The 19,954-nt window shown below is 34.4% G+C and overlaps 1 protein-coding gene across 2 annotated transcripts in view; it reads left to right on the top strand.

The window, feature by feature from the left end:
- LOC149778675 (uncharacterized) overlaps positions 1–19,954 on the top strand; it is a 144,975-nt gene that overhangs the window by 1,832 nt on the left and 123,189 nt on the right. The window contains exon 1 of one of the 2 annotated variants that reach the window (XM_089939485.1): positions 9,990–10,029. The exons of the other annotated variant lie outside the window; for it this stretch is intronic. The gene's annotated coding sequence lies outside the window, so the exon portion shown is untranslated. Of the gene's footprint in view, positions 1–9,989; positions 10,030–19,954 lie in introns of those variants that run through there. 2 annotated transcript variants of the gene reach the window in all.

The following is a 19,954-nucleotide window of genomic DNA, read 5'->3' as shown; positions in this document are numbered from 1 at the left end:
TAAGCTCTGCCATTGTTGGCCTCTGGTGGGCATCAGCTTTATAATGTGGTCAGTGTTTGACATTTCTCTTGCCTTTTTGTATTTATTGATAACCATGTATTTGGTGTATAAGGAAGCAGTGAATGTTTTTAGTTCACAACAGTTAGTAGTACTTGGGATGTTGACTGGTTGCAATTACCTTAAACTAATGGGATTATTTATAAAGTTTATAACAAACTGCAGATATGGACTATACCAATATTGGTACAATGACAGTATTGGATTTTGCTTGTATTCTTATTATGTGAACAAATTATAAGTGGTGAAGGTATTGATTCAAGTCCATTTCAGCACTGGTATTTGGATCTCCTTCCCCCTCCCAAAGAAAATGTATTGCTATTGGTAAAAGTATGACAGAGTGAAAATATGAAATTGTACCAGTTTTACCTACAATGAAGTTGTTGTTTTGTTGTTGTAGGGTGGCCAGTATTAATGGTGGAGGAAGAACCCATAATCTCCATTTTCTGGCTCAGGACTAGCAGTTTTCTAAAGTTTAAACCTGGTCTATAGTTTTACCAGGGCTAATGCTCTCTAGATCCCCATCAAGGGTTCTTGTACAACGCTGAAGTAATTTCTCTATAATGTAGAACTTGAGTTACTCTTTTGCAGCAATGTTTATTATTATCTGCTGCTCAGGTTGAATCAGCAAGTCACATGATTGTGTTTATTTATTACATTGACTCATATCCCATATAGAAGCTATGTAAGGTTGTGCTTTCTTTCTTTCTTCAGTTTGTGTGTGTGTGATTTGGATTTTTAACGTAGCTTTAACAATTTTTCAGCCATATCGCTATGATGTCTGCAATGTGGCAGTTTATAGTGATGTCTAGCAGTGGGGCATCATGCCGCAGACATGTAACATGATGTCCCACCGAGTCACATTATCCTGACATCTTCAGTTTGTTGTTATATCATTGAATAGTATAATTTTGAAGGATGATATGATTTGTTTAAACAAAAAAAACTCTCTGACATAAGCTGTTCTATGATAATTTTGTTGTTGTAGGGTTTAACACCATTTTTTCAGCACACGATAGGCTATACATGGCGGCCAGTATTAATGGTGGAGGAAGAACCCGGGAAAACCTCAGAAAGAACCACCGACCCACGAGAAGCTACTGGCAAGCTTTCTCACATACCCACAAAAATTGGCCGCATCCGAGACTTGAACCCATGCAGACAGAGGTGAGATGGCAGTGATCCGTAACAGAAAGCGCTTTAGACCACTCAGCCACTCTGGGCCACCACTATTCTATGAAATAATCAAGATGTTAATGACATTTAAATATTCAGTTTAGAATTAAAACATGACACCCCTTAATTCAGTCAATGAAGTCACTTGTAATTCTGTTCTTTTTCGGGAGTACTCCAAAAGTCATGATGTGAAACATTCAACAAATTCCATTAGTGTCTGATCTAAGAACAACGTTTGCACATGGCAAATTGATTTGACTGAGAATGAAGAGAGGCAAGCCCACTTTTTTAAGTGGCTTTGAGAAGAAAAAGCATGCATTAGATAAAAATAAGACTTAGGTGAATATTTGTGATCAACTGGGATGCTGGAATAATTTGAAGGGCCAGCTTGTGCTAAAGACAGTATTTACCAAGCGTGGTGCTGATTTCTTATGTTTACAATGGTGACATCATCAAATCTTGTGTTCCAGCTTTCAACTGAAATCAGTTGACCCATGAATACACTGATCAACATTGGATTAGTTAATGTGAAAAAGGGCAGTGCTTCTCAGTTTGGGGTATATTAAATGGCTCATACTGTATTGAAACATTATGTTATCTGGTTTTAATGGAACCCAATAATGTTTAGGGCCAGTATCTGTCAAGATTTACAATTATTCAGATGATTTAACATGTACAAGTTTTTGCATTTAATGGCAGCATTGGGGTTTTAACTTGTATAGATCTATTGTGCATAGGTTACTTCAGAGTGCACACAAATTTATAAACAGCATGAAATCACCGCATCATAACTGGAAAACTAGTGTACATGCAGGTATATTTTTTTAGTCAGAAAACCTGCGTTTTGTTGGCTTTACAAGACTTGTACAGATATATTTTGATATTGTTTGGTGCTTTGCAGCATAGCAGCACAAATAGGCTATTTAGTGCCAAGGCAGTTGGAGTACATGTTAGCTGACTCAGGCTGGTCCAATGGTAGGATTCAACCCAAACCCTTTTAGTCATGAGTTCAGCATGCCAATCACTGAGCCATCATGATTCCTTGTAAGGATAGATGCATAAAGGCTGTTCAGTTGGCTACAGGGTCATTAGGCCAAGTAGTCTAAAGCATTCACCTTTACAGATCATTGTCACATGGGTTCAAGTCTCTGGCTGTGAGAAAGCTTGCCAGTAGCTTCCTTTGGGTCAGTAGTTCTTCCTAGGGCTTTCCTTCCTCCAGTTAAACTGGCTGCAGTGTATTGCTGAAAAAGAGTGTTAAACCCACCACAACAGAACCCATTGTGCACTGTATATATTTGCATGTAAGTCAAGCCAACCGCACAGATACTGATCTCTGTCGCATAATGTGTCAGCAGATCTGGGTCACTGCAGTTTGTTATGAGTAATCAGTATAACAAACAGCGTATACCTTGATTTCCTGGCACATTATGTGACAGTAGATCAGGGTTTATATTGTTTGAGGTTGTAAGTGAGTACATATAATACCTATTCTTCAAAACATTTGTGGTTCATGTGGAATCTGCATTCTTCTTGACTACTAGAAAAATTACAATGACCATTTCGGCATTGATCATGTTCAACATCAGCATAAATAAGTCCGTCTGTTCTGGATACATTACAGTTCTTCTGTACTGATTGACTACTGCCTGTATAAAAATCTGTATTATTCTGATGCACTTCATATTCATTCATTGATTTAACACCAAAATTTGTTCACCATTTATGTGAATCAGTAATGTACAGGGCCTGCCCTATAAATTGTGATGAAAGGGGTGTGTGTCTAATTAGATAAGAATGGATCCAACAGTTTTGTACAAGTTTGTGATGGTGTTACGATCAAGCTTGGACTTGTCATAAGAGAATTACAGCATTTCATTACACTCTGTGATGGTGCTTGGTGAAGCAGCTACATGAAATCCTGAGAGACTACACAGAATTCCTGTTTATACCAGGCCATGTTTAGAGGGGCACCTTGCATTATTGATGATTGCATGATTTTGATGTACCACAGTTATTCCAGTGAAGGTGCTCTTCTCAGCCCTCATCCATTATGGGGGGGGGGGGGGTCAGTAAATTTGGAAAAGTTTCCACATTTGGGGGACTAAGTCAGAATATATTGCCTTGAAGAGATCAAACTGTAAAGGACTTTATATTAGTTTGATCAAAAGTTATGGACTTTTGTATTGGTTTGGTCAAAAAGTTAAGGATTTGTTTTATCGGTTTGTTCTAGGGGTTGCCAGGTTAAAGATGAACAGTAGAAATATAATAATTATGGTATTGACTCTGTTACCTTTGTATTACATGGAATTAATTTTTTTGTATCATTTATGGTTTAGTGATTTTTGACACCTACATTTAATAAATGCATTTTGAGATGTTACGGTCACAGTATTAAATATTTAGTCTTAACTCTTATTGGCTTTGTAGGATAGAGACGAGCCTTAAATTAACGTAAGCTTCTTTGTGGCCAGAAGGACTGATGAATTAAAACAATTACTAGTCCTGGAGAATCTTCACTAGTTCTTCAGACAAATGCTGACTCATGATAACTGAAACTTTACTATCCATTAGACTATGTAAGTTATGAAAATTATTAGTCCAACAAGAAAGGTACTAGCAGATTACTGCCAAAATCGAGCCCTGTGCTTGCAAGGAACAGTCTAGATCAGGGGCATTCAAACTTTTTGGGCTGGGGGACAACACCAATAACATGCATTAATGTCACCTGCCACACGAGCAGGTACACTTCTTTAACACTAATTATGCATATTAATTAGAATGCATATTTTCAGAAGGACTACCTACATGGCCTTGGGCCACATGCAGCCCAGTCCTTCACCTAGGTTGGACATGCCTGGCCTAGGTAGAGACAATACAGATTTGTCCAGCGTAAAGTTGCTTCCTGTCAAGAATTTCTTATTTATTTTATTAATTTATTTCCCTATACAGTGTTGTAAATTGAGTGAGCCAGGGGATATTCTCCCACCCAAAACTGCATGTGACCACCTAAATTTAATAATTCTATATGTGTTTGTTATAAGGCAAACATGTACACGAAGAGTACAGTGTCCCCCTTGAAAGCTCAACCAAGGTACAGTGTAGTGAGAGATTTTGCTGGATTCTGGGTTTCTAATAACAGGACCTGTTTGCACAAACACAAACATATTCATTATTGACAACTGACTGGTTCTGTTGCTGTGTGGTAGTACATGTATCTGGTTGTAAGAGAATATTAATAAGAATTGATTTTTTTGTTTTTTTCTGACATATTTTTAGGATTGTGTGACAATGAGATTAAATGTAGTGCATTCTCACATAATTTAATCAGGGTGTAAAATTAAGAACAATTTTCACTGTGAAGACAGTTTTGCTAAAAGCCTGTAAAGAAATTTTATAATGAATTAAAAATCAGGCCAAACAATTTAATTTTAAGCATTTAGTCCAAGTTTTAAAGTGTAATTCTCCAGATATGAGCACAGTCCATGTTGTATGATGATGCATTTGGCAAATATCAAATTATGCTATCAGATGAAGTTCCGAATGTTTATGCTTGTTTGAAATTATAGTACTTGATCACTGTGAAAATTATATATCCATATAATTCAATGTGTCCTGATCTAATCGTTGTTACTAAGCTGTTTTATGCATTCAAAAAGCATGATAACATCGTAATGATTAAGATTCAGTCTCATGGTGGATGTTTTGTGTTTTGCAGTCTTCACAAAATACTCCATCAATTTTAAAAAATGCAGTTAGGTACAAACGATGGAATGTTAATGCTTTTTTATGGAATTTAGTAAAATATAAGGCTGCTTGGAAAGGATGGTCCATGTTGTGTACATGTTTTTAAAGAAAATTTAGTTTTGTCAGACTGCCTCTTCTGCCAAGAGGTTGATTTATTAAAAGAGGTAAATCTGTCATTTGTCAGTATTGGGGCTGTTTCATTTGTTCTTCCAAAAACAAAGTGGATTTAAGTCAGGTTTGACCGTATTAATAATGACAGTCTCAATTTGTTGCCAATTCTTTCCCCACCAACCTCCAGATTGGGAGTCATGGTAGCTAAGTGGGTCATCAACTTATAGGATGCAAGTTCAATACCTATTCAGATCAGTCAGGGTCAGCTGTCCAGTAGTGTGTCCTTGAGAAATGCACTTAATTCCCATTTCCCTGGTGTGGTATAGCCAATAATGTATTAATGGTGCTGTTAAAACCAGCACCCCTCTCCCAAAAAGGTCATATGTTCATGGATGGAATAAGGAATTTTCATTATCAATAATAATCACAAAACCCCACCATTGCTGTTCCCAAATATAATGCACATTATAACACTGTCCATGGAGTACACTATTTAATAGTGAAACCACCTTATAATGAAATGAAAGTACAGTCAACTCCACTTATATGCACAGCCTCAGGACCGGACCCAGGCTATGCATATAAATGGAGTAGGCATTTAAGCAGAATTCATGTATATTTACAATGTAAAATGGACCATACTTTCGCTATGCACTTAAGCGATCTTTGCAGTTAAGTAGAGCTGACTGTACATGATACATATATTTCTACTATGAAATAATAAAATGGAATCTGTAGCTGTACACTCATTTTAAAGGAAACTGTTTTAATGAAGGGTGCTGTAATGATGGAGTGTTATATTAAGACATGATTGAAACTGCGTATGAATGTTATCTCCAAAAAGCTATTGTAATCACACACACACCCCACCCCCCTCAAGCAAATGTTTTCATTATCAGCTAGTGACAAAGAAGATCATCTGTTAGGTGCAGTGAACAAAATGGTGATAGATTGTGTTGAGATATTGCCTGGTTATTTTCTCCTTCAGCTAATTGATGTATTATTTATAATTTTTTATATACATTTACCTTCAGTCCCTATAATTAACAACTATTTTTGTACTTTAATATTTTGAACATAAAATGCATAGATGATAAAAACGTTTTTTTCGTTTTTTATTTTATCTCGAAAAACGCGTTTTTTTACGTTCTTTTATTTTTTTTGCGTTTTTTATATTTGGTACTTACATTTTTTTATCATTGGCCATACAGGCGGTCCTCTGTCATACTCTGGATAACAAATATCGATCAATAATGAATCTATGATGCTAGCCTACGATACTTTACGTAAACATGCTACAACATAGTGCTGATATCTGGTAGTGCAGGCCAGGCATGGTCAGATCAGTCAGATGGTGATAACGACATTGAGTGAAAAAAATTTCAATGTTATCTGGACTACGGTTTAAAACTTTTGACATTTTTTCATATTTGTGTCACTGAAACTTTAAAACTGGTATGTAGCGTATAAATAAGTAAAATATTGATTTTTGTGTTGCCTAAAAACTACTGGAACGTTTTTTTCGTTTTTTATTTATTGAGAAAAAATGCGTTTTTTTACATTTTTTATTTTAATTTTAACGTTTTTAACATCTATGATAAAATGTTTTATGTTAAAAATTTGCAAACTTTTGCTTTTTAAAATGGGCTTACATTTAAAATATAAAAAAATAGTCTGAGAACATCTAAATCTAATAAAAATAATATGCATACATTTTTAGAGTTTTAAGGTACTGATAATATCTCTGTTCTGTTACAAGACACATAACTCTGATAGGGTTAAGTTTGGCTGGTACATTATCAGAGACAAAAGTACCTTTCAGATGGACAACTTATTTAATAATAATGATAATAATAATAATAATAATAATAATAAAGACTTTATTTAGAGAAGGTAACTCAATTAGTTACAGAACTAATCTACCTTGAGGCCTTCTATCTGTTATGTACAATATATACAGTATATACAACATGATGTGAAGAGTCTGGCTTGACACTAAATAATTAAGTAATTTTAAAATTCAAAGTATCAAGCCTGGAACACATTCACAGGCATCAGTGAAAACATAAACATATATAAAACAAAATATAATCCTGCATTGAAAAATTCAGCTATGAAAATGATGTAAAATTACAGAAAAGCAGGCGGTATTTTTTGTACTAGAACTGTTCAATGTTCTAAAGATTTCATCCATTTAAGACATTGATTGTGAAAAGATGAAATGCTAGGAGCCTGCCTTATGTCACTGGGAATGTTGTTCCATACCAGTGGACCAGTATATTGAAAACTTTTTTTAAACAATTCCTTCTTTGGCCTTCTTTAACACAGTCTATCTCAGAACTGCCAGTTATTGGAAACCTACCGGTACCAATTATTCACTAGCTTGTGCCACTATGTCTTATATTGTTACAAAATAATAAAGAGGGGTAAAAAACAATGTGATACTCTCAGCAGCTCAGTACACATAATAACTATTGAAGACCAGTGCATGAGTAGACAGAAGTACTGGATATTTTCATTTACAGTTCAGGTACATCTTACTGCAAATATTGTTGGCCCTGATCTGCCATCACATGATACATGTGCTAATCTAGGTCTCAGCTTAATTCTTTAGCCATTATACACCAATATAAATGATATAGATGCCATTATAAGGGATCAACCATTTAAGTTTGAGGGGGGGAGGATGGGATTATTTTAAAAAATTTCCATTACTTCAATAGTTTCCAAAAATATTCTAGCTCTAGTTTATTGGGAAAAAAACACTTACATGTATATTCATTATATTAGTTGAGAACAAAAATTCTCAAGAGAATTAACAAAATTCTGGTTTGAAAAAAGTGCAGAGCCCCCACCCCCCAAAAATTAAATGGTCAGTCCCTAATGAGAATTTTACTTTTAAATTTACATTGACATGCAGTATATGTTTAGCTGGAATCTGATTCAGCTAGACAGTTGTGAATCTTTTGCCTATCAATCAAATTAAACTTTTCCACTGAATGCTAGCAGGTGGACATATTACCAGAGAAAGGAAACCTTTGTAAATACTAACCAAAAGCATGGGTTACACACTTGCACACAAGCACACTTACGCATGCATGCATCCCAAACTCTGGTGAATGATTGAAGGTGGTTTTGCCCACATATTGCATTCAGTTAATTCATTCAAATTTTGTTTCATACACATACTGCATGTACTAACTTTCTTGGAAAATATAACTTGCAATAATAGTCATGAAGGATATGAAAGCAATACATTTTTACCCATAATTCTTAACTCACCATAAATCTATGTGGGTTTTATTATCAGTTTTATGAGAAAGTTCCATTTAATTAGGTTATTTTATATGTATATCTGATTGGCAAGCTTTGTTACTACCAGTACTGTGGAGACACAGTGTTTCTGGTCTGATTATAATAAAACTTGGGAATATTTGTTTGTTCAACATGGATTGTTGTTGTTGTTGTTGTAGGGTTTAACACCATTTTTCAGCTCAAGATAGGCTATACATGACGGCCAGTATTAATGGTGGAGGAAGAACCCGGAAAGAACCACCGACCCACGAGAAGCTACTGGCAAGCTTTCTCACATAACCACATTAGCTGAATCCGAGACTTGAACCGACGCAGACAGAGGTGAGATGGCAGTGATCTGTAATGGTGAGCGCTTTAGACCACTCGGCCACTCGGGGCCCCCAGCATGGATTGTACAAGTTTGATAATGAGTGAGATCCATGTATAATGTTATGGCGATCTTGTGAAGCATTTGTTTAGATTTTTACCATGATCAGAGTCATGTTTTTATTGTAAAATTTTGATCAAACTTGGAATGTGGTTTCATATCATCAAGATCTTGGATACGTTTGAATGAGTGAGACCTACATATATCAACTGAGGTGATTTTGCATGTGCTTATCTGAGCTTGTTGCCTCTCTAAAGATGTATTTATATTGAATGTTGGTAAATAGGCTTAAATCATCAAAATCTCAGATAATTACAGCAGTGAGTGAGATCCATGCATATTATTGATGTTATTGTTTATCAGATTGGCTGATCTTATAAGTACTTTAGCTAGTTGATTCTTATCAGATTTGCATGAAAACAGTAAATAATGTTACATGTATGCCTCGCTTCATTAAAATGTGATTGCCGATCCTGAGCATGATTGAGTGGGCATGACAGGAAAGAGACTGAGTATTTATAGTTCTCTTTGACACAGTTTGATTTCTGTGTCAGGTAAGCAAGTTGTCTTTCATTAATACTGAATCAGATAAAACAAGACTGATTTGTATCTAATAGAAGAAGATGCAAAACTTAATTGAATGAATCATCTTGGATGGAACATGGTGATATATTAAAAAATATTTAATCAACTATTTTTGTTGTCTTTCCTGATCTGGAGAGTGCATTTCTATAAAATTTGGTAAATGGGTTTTTAATATCGAGATGTAAGATGACTTAGATTATTAGTATGAGAATATGAATGTTAATTGTGCCTTTTTCTGTGGAAATAATTTTTATCAAACTATAGTAAAATGGGTAAAATCAGCATGGTATAAAGCTCAGGAGATAAATGATATTGGTTTGCGTTCTGACAGGACTACATAAACCAGCTTAGTGATATGGTCAAATGTTGAGCTGTTTTAGACAGTTGAGCAATATCAGGTCACATGGGACTCTTGTTAACTCAATGATTGGCAGATTGAAGAATAAAGACTGAGGTGCTGTCATTGTGTCCCAAGACAAATTGTGCCCAGCCTCTAACATGGCCAACTTGTATAAGGGTAATAGACCAAGAAAAAAACAAGACAGTGATCAAAATATATTTACATTTTTGTTAAGTCCATACATCACTAATGTAAATACTTGTTTTTTTACCACAGCACTAGCGTGTCCTGAAGATTAAAGAAGCTAAATGGATAATTTGGGTGAAATTTGCAGGTAAAACCATTGTTTTAGATTGGTATGCACAGCTTTGAATATGCTTGCTATATTATCTTAATTGCTATTTTGAGAAAGAAACACTTGGTTTCAATTGACCTTGAAAAAAAAAGGCTTGTATGAATTTGTGGAATGTATTTAACACTTGGACAATCCCACGCAAATTATACCTTGTCCACCAGTGTGCTGTTACAATGGAAAATATGTACACATCCTTACTGTAGATCTGTATATATGGCCTGAAAAAGACCTGCATAGTATAAGTCTGCAATTTTTTTTTTTAAATCACAGCTTAACTGTTTTCCTGGGCTGTGCTATGGTCACGGTAATAAATATCGATTACGTTGAACTTTGTTGTAGAGACCACTATGACACTCAGAACACAACATGCTGTATGTGGTAATAGGATGGTAGTAGCTTGTTGTAATAATTGCTACCATATACACCGATAAAGGAGTACCCACAAGTTGATAGTAGTAAGGTTATATTGCATTTTACCTCATTTTGCAAGAATCTAGCTTCCATAGATACTTGGGATGTGGATAATACTGGATGGGTGAGTGAACTGTCTATCTGTCTGTCTGTCTATCTATCTATCTATCACAAAGGACAGATGGTTGAGTAAATGAATGAAGAGATCATTATGTTTTTAAATTTTCTTTTCTGGCTTGCTAATAGAGCTGGTTACCACAGAACAGTTTGTACATAGGTATACAATAATTATAATGGGGTCTTGCATATTAATGTTCAGGAACAGGGCCTGACTGACACTTTATTGAAAATGTCCAACTGTCAATAGCTGGAAGAAATATCTAAGTCTGATGTACAGTAAAAATAATACCATATTATATCCATTATATTATTTGAAAAAGATAATTATCTTGAGGGGGGAAAAAAAGCAACATATCTCAACTCAAAACATAATTGTAACCCCCTCCCCCCAAAAAACAACTAAGTGGTCAGTACCTTATATTTGACAAATTTGTTGTGTGTACTTGTATGTTAAGTTTTATGTTTTAAGTTGTAATCCAAAACTGTACCGAAAGTGACGATGATTAAGCTTACACTAGAGCTGACACCCTGGGAAAGACATTATGCTGCCATTCGTGAGCTGTTGATAAAAATAGAAGATGCCATTTGAGAGCTTGTTGATAAAAATAGAAGCATTGACACTGAAGTCTACAGCTTACAAGCTACACTATTGATATAATTGACAAAGAAACCTTGAGTGGGATACCATCACCCCGACAGTATAATTATCAGAAAGGGCCAGTAATATACAACACAGTTACTTAAGATACAAGAGAAAACAATAACTTTCCTGAAAATCTTAGGGAATATATGTACGGTACTTAACGTATTCACATGTGCTAGTAAATAACTAAACAATGACATTTAAATCAAAAAATTTTCCAAAAGTTGGAATGATGTCCAAATATCTGTCACATTCTATTTAGCCACCATGTTTGCATACATGACACATGTCTAAAAGCTGAGTAAAGGATGATAAATATATTTTTATTTGTAATATTCGGATTTCACTTGTGACAAATTTAACTTTGTTGGAAAAAATGTTGACCTATTTTGTCGTTACAAATGAAAGCATGCTTTTAATATCTTTAAATTCATGTAAGATTACTCTGGTATTTCCGTATATTTCTTACTGTCAGAAACCACCAAAGTACCATACATTGAAAATGTATCATGGTACATACCACTGGAAAAAAATACTGCAGCAAACATACCATACTGATAATGCCACACACCTCTACACACTGTGTTAGTTTTATAACAGGATGAGTCTGAGTTGGGTTGGATCTAATGGATATACTTAACACATGTCTGTTTTTGTTGTTTCATGGGTTTTAACAACATATTTCAGGACATGATATGCTATACATGGCGGCAAGTATATCTAGTGGATGAAGAACCCGGGAAAAACCACTGACCCATGGGAAGCAACTTGCAAGCTTTCTCACATACCCACGTTGGTTGTGCATGAGACTCCAACAAATTCAGATAGAGGTGAAATGTCAGTGATCTGCAACAGTTAGAGCCTGTAGACCACTTGGCACCCCTCTTCCCCCTCCTTAAATTGAACTAGAATGACTGAAAACTACTTGTACATACAAAGTTCACAGTTGGATATAAAAAATTGTATCATTTCTCTCTGGATATGATCAAAGTTTGGAGTTTCAACAAGTATTGCAGATGGTATTGTTTTTCAATTATATGTTCAATATGTGGATTTTGTCAGTGGATATGATCATTTATGGAATTATTAATGAATATGTTGATCGATGGTGCATTAGATACATACACATTCATCCCATCGTCTAGTTGCACTTGGATGAAAATGTTGCTGCTTGCACATCCATCTTGAAAATCGTGATGTCTCTTTTAATAGATAGTCATGTCACTGTGGGGTTTTCACTAAAAGAATTCTTACGATGTCTAGTTGGTCCTAAATGAAAATGGTCCTGATCTGATGTCAGTAAGGTTGCCATGGCAGCCATTTTGAAAACATTATTATTGCTTCTCTTCCTGCATAGGTGGTCATATCAACATGGGGTTTTCATTAAAACACTTTATGATGTCTAGATGGTACTGAATTGAAAATGAAAATGGTGCAAATCTGATGTCCAATATGGCAACGATCTTGAAAATCTTGTTGTTCCTACTTCTTGAAGGAAATCCTTGTCTTGAAAATATTGTTATCTCTACTCCTCTCAGATGGATGGTTTTATCAGTATACCTTCTTATGATGCCTAGTTTGTCCTAAATAAAAAGGTTCCAGTCAAACAGCCAATATGGCTCTCACAATGATTGTTTCAAAACCTTTTTGTCACTATTCCCCTGAATTGATGACAATTATGTGGGGTCTTCATCAAACGACTTCTAATAATGTCTATGTTGTCCTAAATGAAATTGGTGCCATTATATATACCAAATCAGCTGATTTTAAAATTTTGTGAGATAGTCTCAACACTCAACAGTCAAAAGGAAGAAATGGTTTTATCTTGTATTCCTGGATATATATACACTGTATGTATATATATACAGTGGAGCCTCGTTAATCCGGACACATTCGTTCCCAGAGAATATGTCCGGATTAACGAGTTTTCCGGATAATTGAATCATGCACATTTTTTATTTTACGATATCATCACACCATATATATGTACATGTATGTGCTAGCTTTAAATGTAATGTACTGTATATTCAATAATGGTTGAAATAAATTAATGAATACATCTACTCGTCTGCGCTTGCTTGATGGTGTCGCCATAATATATGTAAAAAGTACAACGAATACAAACTGTTATCTCCCAGTTAAATGCGTAATGGTAAACTAATAAAATGCAGTCATTTTTATAAGTCGTATTTTAAAGTTGCTAATGATTGACGTCCCCCTTTTATTCGAAAATGAAGCCCTATACTGTCCACAGCTTAAAAATGTCAACTGTATTTGCACAGCAAACAATAAACTGTGATTGTTACATACAATTGGTAAACAACAAAGAGGCTTAATGACACTTTTAATATATTTACCATATATTATGTCAAAAAGTGTGGACGATTTGATCCCAGTGTGTTTATTTAATTATTAATCTCCCGTCGGCGACTAGCTAAAACAGACATTGTTTATACAATCGCTGGTTACAATATGGTCACATACTTAGTTATTGATAGTGGCTATAGATTCTCAAGGGCTTCACTATTGTGTTTTATGTATTATTCTTCTGATTGTATTTTCACATACGATTTTTCGAATTTTCTTATTTTTGGACAGATTATTTCTGGATTATTGAGACAAGTTTTAATGTAATTTTACACTTTGGTCCCCGATTTTGATTTCCGGATCCGGAACGCGGATTTCTTGATTAATGGAGCAAATTAACGTTTAGGAATTCCGTTCCTGTTATGTCCGGATAGCGAGGTTTCCGGATAAACGGAGTCCGGATTAACGAGGCTCCACTGTGTGTGTGTATATGTATGTATGTATATATATATATATATATATATATATATATATATATATATATATATATATATATATTTATATATATATATATATATATATATATATATATATTTATATATATATATATATATATATATATATATATATATATATATATATATTTATATATATATATATATATATATATATATATATATATATATATATATATATATATCCAATGTAGTATTCTTATTTTATAACTGAGATAAAAACTCTGGATGTGCTTTTAATTTTGGGGTACATATTTGTTGAGGCTTGTGAAAAAAATGGTGTTTGATCTTCTGTACAGTATTGTAATATCAGGAATAACCTTGTAATGTCAGGAATAACCTTGTAATGTCGGGAATAACCTTGTAATGTCAGGAATAACTGTCAGGAATAACCTTGTAATGTCAGGAATAACCTTGTAATGTCGGGAATAACCTTGTAATGTCAGGAATAACCTTGTAATGTCAGGAATCCTTACATGATCTTTGTCTGTCCATCATATCCCTTATTATTAGATGGAAAAACAATTCTGTGACCTGAATCTGGAACAGAAAGCACTTCAGTAACTAATGTACCATATATAATTGCTTATAAGCCAAGTCAGACCGCAAACATCATACATCCTGATCTGCCATAGGAGAATATGCATACAGATCAGGGTTGATGTTGTTTGTTGTACTGTTTACTCATAGCAACCTGCACAGCCCCAGATCTGCAGGTGCATTATGTGAAGTTTGCAGTTGGACTGCCTTATAAGTTAGTATGGTAAGTCCTAGACCCCCCCCCCATAATTATTTGTTTATTTCCAGATTGTCTTTATTATCATCAGTAAGATTTTTCCATACTACCAAATTAATTACAGAAATCCTCAGAGGTCTTTAGTATTCATATTGATGAAAACTTGGTTATTTAGTGCTAATTGAGGGAAGATGATAACTGATTAGATATGGAGATGTTCCCTCTCATCTACTGGGGTGTTCATGTCACACACACCCCACCCCACCCGTCCCTAACCCATTACTATTGTAACTCATCAGAAGGAATAATTCAGGTTGATTCATATGCTCAACTGCAGTGTCTAAGCATATTAATTTATCTGACCAAAACATAAATTGTGTTAAATATCAGATAACATAAATTATTAAATCTGTTCAAGCTCTCCAGTAGCACTCTTTTTAAGAAAGATAGAAAACATTTTTTGATATACCAATTACATACTCTACAGTGGTAGGGATTAACATCTACCGGTATGCGATGTCTAAGCATTTTCATTTACCTGACCACAACATAGATTGTGTTAAATATTAGATGATAGAAATTATTAAATCTGATCCAGAGTTCTCCAGTAGCAGTATTTTTAGGAAAGATAGAGAAATTTTTGCGATATACCAATTACAGCTCTACAGCAGGTGGGCATTAACATCTCAACAGTGTCTAAGCATTTTAATTTATCTGATCACAACATAGATTGTGTTAAATATAAGATGATGGAAATTATTAAATCTGATCCAGAGCTCTCCAGTAGCAGTAGGATAGAGAATGCTTTTGGATATACCAGTTACATACATTAGGTAGGGATTAACATCTCTGATTAAATGGGAGTTCAGGCATTTTTAACTTAATTTAGTGCCAATTGAGTTTATGTAGTATTAGGGCTTATGAGTTGTTTTACCTTGTTGATATTTAGTGTTAATTGAGTTTATGTAGTATGAGAGCTTATGAGTTGTTTTACCTTGTTGATATTTAGTGTTAAGTGAGATTATGCAATATGAGAGCTTATGAATTGTTTTACCTTGTTGATATTTAGTGTTAATTGAGTTTATGTAATATGAGGGCTTATGAATTGTTTTACCTTGTTGATATTTAGTGCTAAATGAGTTTAGAAGATAACAACCTACCAGATGGAGATTTGATCTGTTATTTAATTTAGTTGATAGAATGTGCAGAGCAAAAAACAAGAGGTAACTATTACAGTTGGTTCATTATCATTGATGCATGAGTAAATCACCATGGTGATAGTATGTCTTGATATATATATATATATATATATATATATATATATATATATATATATATATATATATATATATATATATTCAGACTTTCAATAACTTTTGAGAACCATGGATGTTTTAATGAAACTTTGTCCAAGTATGAATCAAGACTAGATAGATTATCGGTCAAGTACTGTAAGTGAACACTCTTTCTCAGGATATAGGTTAAAACAAATGATAATTTACATTCTGTCCTTGACTTCTTGTCTGTAGTATATACATGACTTTTGAACAACTGATGTTACAAACTTTACTGAAGTATAAATTTTGACTAGTGGAATTTATAGCATACAATAGTTATGCTCCCAGCTTCAGTTTCAAGAGAAAATTAATCATATGACTTGTATCTTTGTGTTTAAGTGTACTTTTGACCCCTCTAAAGCTCAAGACACGCTGATAGGTTAAATTTAAGGGGATGCTGGCAGTTTTAAGTGGGAAAATGTTGTCTTGGCTCTCACAGTGGGTAATACTGGCTTGGTATTTAAAGGATTGTACTATTTTGGGCTTTTTCCTTTGTTTTGTATGGCCTTTACTGAGATGGCTAAACTTCGTATAATAATAATAATAATAATAATACCAATATTAATAATAATAACATTATTAAAGAAGCTCATATTGTCAGTGACATTTGTACAGATATATTTATGTATATAATACATATGTTTTATAATATCAGGTGTATTTAGTCCACAAATGTTATTTTTAAACAATCAGACAATCAGTCTGCTGCTATCGTAAAATGTGCATAAGGCTTCAAGGATGAGTACGTACAGGATTTATACATATAGTAGTTGAGTGAACATGTGTAGAACATAATGGGTGAGTACATACTAACATTATGTTGTGTGTATGTGTGATTAGGATTTTTAATGTAGCTTTAACAATTTTTCAGTGATATCGCTACAATGTCTGCAGTGTGCAGCTTATAGTGATGTCTAGCACTTTAAGGGCATCATGCCGCAGACATGTAACATGATGTCCCACCCAGTCATGGGGCCCCGAGTGGCCGAGTGGTCTAAAGCGCTCTCCGTTATGGATCACTGCCATCTCACCTGTCTGCGTGGGTTCAAGTCTCAGATTCGGCCAATGTGGGTATGTGAGAAAGCTTGCCAGTAGCTTCTCGAGGGTTGGTGGTTCTTTCTGGGAATTTTCTGGGTTTTTCCTCTGCCATGTAATAGCCTATTGTGTGCTGAAAAATGGCATTAAACCCTACAACAACAACAACAATCACCCAGTCACATTATCCTGACACCAGGCCGACCAGTCCTAACTCTGACCTCCTAATGCTGAGTGCCTAGCGAGGCAGCTGTTAGTACCATTTTTTCTAAGTATTTTTTATGACTCAGCCAGGGATTGAACCCACGATCTCCCACTTCCGAGGTGGATGCTCTAACCACAAGGCCACCGGAGCAATACATTATGTTGTAAAAAGTAGTAGTACTGAAGTAAATAAAGTCTTGCAAATGATTTGTTATGTCAAGGTTACCTTGATCTGTTGCTGTTAACCAGTCATCCACCATTCTAGTTAGTGCTTTCTGGCATGAATGTCATTCATGGAAACCTAATTGTCATGGATGTAGTAAATTAGATGATTCCAGGTAGTTTCTAAATTCATTACAAATATGTCTTTCTAATATCTTTGAAAGTGATGATAAAACTGATATAGGTCTATAGTTATTCATGTCAGAAAGATCTCCCTTCTTATGTAATGAAGTTACTTTTGCCAGTTTTAGCCTGTTTGGAAAAATACCTATGGAAATACTTAGATTGAAGATATACATAAGTGAAAGTGGAATCAATTGAGATGAGAGTTTTAGGAATTTAGCACTTATATTTATAATCTAGACCTGTTGCTGTTCTGACATGAAGTTGGTCTAATTCATTTAAAGTGAATTATAGACTTATTTTGGTATTTTGAAGCACTCTTCTTTTCTAAGTTTTGAAGAAATATGTTCATTTAATTCATCAGTGGAGAATTTTTGTGATCTTTGAGATCCACAAGTATTTTGTTTATATTCACAAAGTAATCATTGAGTGCATTTGCAATTTCAAGAGGTTCTTGCTGAATATCACCGTTTTCATCACTAATACATGTAAATGGTAAGTTATTGGCTCTCAAGTCATTTAAGGTGTTCCGGAGTTTCTTAGGGTTCTGTACTGTAATACTATCTGATATGTCAGGTTTTCCTTGCCTTTTGAATCAAATCATTGACTTGAGTCCGTATCTTTTAATTGATAAAATCTGTCCCTTGTCTTAATAGCATTCAGTATATCACCTGTAATCCAGTTTGGTTGATTTTGTTGCTTGACTGTCTTGAAATTAATAGGAACATGAGTGTTCAGGGTGTTAGGAGCATCTGATGGGTCATCAAAAGATTCAACTGTTGATCAAGGGATATTTTTCAGTTCTTTAAGGAATATTTGTGAAATGAATCTTTCCATTATTTAATACTTTTTTGTGAGGATCAGTTTTACTGTTTTGACATTTCGTGTACAGCATTTAGGATAATGATTATTAATGGAATATTGGGGAACTGCAGCCTCTTTAATATTGTCAGCATTGTTAGTATACATATGATCAATTAGTGTGTCAAATACTTCTGTTATCATAGTGGGTACATGAACTAGCTGTTCATAATTCAGGGAATTCATCGTATTAATCCAGTTTTGATTGGTATCACAAAGCAAATTGTAATTGAAGTCACCCATTAAACAGACTTCTTTGTTTTCTGTATAGTACAGAGTTTCAAGCTTATTTTGAAATATAGTATGCCAAGTATTGTCATTGTTCAGTGGTCTACATACATTGCCTAATACAAACAGTTTTTGGACATTATATCTCATTTCTAGCCAAATTTTTTCCATTCCAGTTTATTCAAGATCATATCGACATTCGAAAGAAATGCCATCCTTAATGTAAATTCGAAGTCCACCACCCTTTTGAAAAAGTATTGCCAAGATTGTGCTGATGCAGTGTTAAATCCCATACATACACACACACACACATACATACATACATACATACATACATACATACATACACACATACACAGGATATGTTGGCACCTGTATCTAATGAATTATGTGCATATTCTGTATTTTGCAAAGTTTGATTTTAGTATGGTAAACACTGCTATTTTAATCATGATTTATTCAACACTAGACTGCTAAATTAATCAATGACATCCTGTTAGAATTCCTTTACTTTATGCAGTCAGTAGAATTCTGGTCTCTAAAATGTAAACCTTTAATGTATAATATTTTTCTATGATATATTCTTTTTTTGGTACACTGTCTTGTAACAGATTGTTTGTGCAACAAACTTTTCTGTATGAATTTGTAGAGCAACACAGTAGTTTTAATTAGACAAACTTATTTTCTGCTGGTTTTAATTTCTGAAATTGTCAAATTTCGCTTGTTTAGAAGTAAATCATACATGTTTGTTTTTGCACTTTTGAAATTTCTTTCAGAGACATAAATATGATAATAGGCTGTGTTACAGCACTTTTATTTGTGGTAGAATGCTTTTTTTTCTACTTGAGAGTGGTCCCCCCCCCCAAATCACCTTGCTAATTACAGGTCACCTTGACAACAACAATGTTGTGTGGCCTTCTGATCACCTGGTCATAAGGCCATGGGATGGTCCATTATCTATTGCATTTTGTCCATCCATTGTCTGTCATATGTAATCTGTTCACTTGACCAGTTTGTACCAAATTGTACACAGTGTTTGGGCAGGTTCTCAGATTTGTCCAACTGATGATTATCTATATTTCTTATGGCCACCATTACTAAAAATAAAAATATGCTCAATAGTATTTGAACAAATTTGAAACAAAGCATGCTGGCATAAAGA

Source organism: Sinohyriopsis cumingii, chromosome 17 (genome assembly GCF_028554795.1).
Source record: "Sinohyriopsis cumingii isolate HCF-2022 chromosome 17, ASM2855479v2, whole genome shotgun sequence".
Taxonomy (NCBI): Eukaryota; Metazoa; Mollusca; class Bivalvia; order Unionida; family Unionidae; genus Sinohyriopsis; species Sinohyriopsis cumingii.
Note: the sequence above shows the minus strand (reverse complement) of the source record. Positions and strands in the feature narration are given on the sequence as shown.